The 2038-nt window shown below is 64.0% G+C and overlaps 1 protein-coding gene across 1 annotated transcript in view; it reads right to left on the bottom strand.

Moving 5' to 3' along the window:
* ESPN (espin) overlaps positions 1–2038 on the bottom strand; it is a 39020-nt gene that overhangs the window by 6115 nt on the left and 30867 nt on the right. The gene's annotated exons all lie outside the window — the stretch shown is intronic.

The raw sequence follows: 2038 nt of genomic DNA, 5'->3' as shown, positions 1-2038 counted from the left end.
GCCGGTACCGGCCGCCACGTAGTCCTCCTCGAGGATGGGCTCGCGGCGCGGGGTGTCGGCGGGCAGAGAGAGCTTTCGGGGCGGGCCGCGCGCGGGCGCCGAGCCCTGGGCGCGCCGCTCGTAGGTGGCGCGGAGGTGCCGCACCGAGACGCCGCACTCGAGGATCTCGCGCGCCACGGCCTCGCGGCACCAGCTGAGCGAATGCGAGCGGCCCAAGCAGAGCGGGCCCGGCCGCCAGGGGGCGTCGGTCAGCGGCGGCAGCGGCTGGCCTGTGTCGGCGGCAAGTAGCTCGGCCAGGTGCGCGGGCCGTCCGCCCAGCGCGGCCAGCAGCGTGGCCATGCTCTTGAGCAGCTTGGAGATCTTGCTGCACCAGGCAGGCAGGCTGGCGGCGCGGCCGTGCATGCGGCGTGGGTCGACGGTGAAGCGCGGCGCCGACAGGGCGGCCGAGATGGGCAGCAGCTGCTCCAGCTCCAACTCCAGCTGCTCCAGGCGCGCCTCCAGCTTCTGCGCCTTGTGCAACACTTGCAGGTTCTCGATTTGCTGCTCGATGCGGAGGATGTCGGCCTCGGTCATGAGCTCGCCGAAGGGCCCGAGGATGCCGTTGTACTCGCGGGAGTACCTCCAGCCCTCGCGGGGGTAGCAGCACGAGCTGGCGGCCGTCAGCTAAGGCGGGGAAGACAAGAGAGGGGAGGGAGGCGCGTCTCCCTCTGGCCCGGCTCCCGCAGCGGCCGCCGGGGGCGCCTTTTGCATGTCCCGGGTGGTGTAATGGCTCCGCGGGGCTGCTTTTGCAGGGATGGGCCGCGCCTGGCCGGCGGGCGATTACACTGGGACGAGGCTTCGGCCCAGGCCGCCGCTCCAGGCGCTGGGCAGTGTCCACTCTGGTCGCTGGCTGGGACACAGCCGGTCGTTGGGCGCTGTTGCAGAGGCAGGGCCGGCAGATGGGGTCTCCACTCCTGGCTTGGTCGCTCATTACACCACCAAAGGAACATGCAAAAGGCGTTGAAGCTGCGACAGACGGCAGCCCTCTCCCTCCCCATCCAAGGTCTGCGATTTCGAGGCCAGATCCCAGCGAGGCCGCGCCTCACCCCAGGCAGATGACCCCTAATCAAACTCCCCTGAGGCCCAAGACCTCCCTGTCCGTGCTGTCAGTTTTACTGCTGAATGAGAGGCCCTTAAAGTGGCTGAAGCTGTGGCTTTCACCCCTCTTCCCACCCTCTCTGACTCCTGGAATAATAATACAACTTACAGAGCTAGGCTTGCCAGGCACTCATAGTCTCATCTGTTCCTCATTTTAGTGCCGGGTTTTTCCAGCCCAGGTGGGGGGTAGGGGCTGCCGTCACCTCCTCACAGGCCTCCCAGTTCATCCTGGCCCACCACAGCCCCCCACACAAAGATGTTTCCCAAATACAGATATGACGATGCCAACTTCTCCGCTTAACCCCACTCCCAGGCTCCCCACAATGGACAAAGTCCATTGTCCTCAAGGCCAGTCATCAGTGATCTGGCCACTCCTGGCGTCTCCACTCCACCCCCTTCAGCGGTACTGTCTTGGAGCTACCACACCCACTCTGACCGTCAGACCTCCCTGGTCCTTCCTGCTCCCTCTTTGACCCACTTTTTCCCCTGTCCACTTCTTCCTCATCTTCCAAGTCTCCCTGAGACATCCCTTTCTCCTCCCCTACCACCACCTCAAACCCAAACAGGCTGGTCGGTCTAGGGCTGCCCCAGTCCTCTGCCCTCCCCATCAGAGCACCTGCCCACTTGCTCACTCACACTGCCCTGTTTTGTCTCCTTGGGGGCACTTATCACTCGACTAAGGTGCTGTGCTTGCTTGTTGGTTGACACCCCCGCCCCACCACCGGCCCTGACATATTCACCGTGAATCCCCAGAGGCGACAACAGTGTGTAACACATAGACGGCGCCGGGGGGATGTCTGTTGAGCAGATCAATGGCAAACTATCCTGCCAGCCAGGGATGATCAACCCATCCGACAGATGAGAAACCCGAGGCTGGATGAGGCTCAGTATCAGTGGAAAG

This window comes from Lipotes vexillifer, unplaced genomic scaffold (genome assembly GCF_000442215.2).
Source record: "Lipotes vexillifer unplaced genomic scaffold, Lipotes_vexillifer_v1.1 scaffold575, whole genome shotgun sequence".
NCBI lineage: Eukaryota > Metazoa > Chordata > Mammalia > Artiodactyla > Lipotidae > Lipotes > Lipotes vexillifer.
This window is presented reverse-complemented; position numbering and strand designations above follow the sequence as displayed.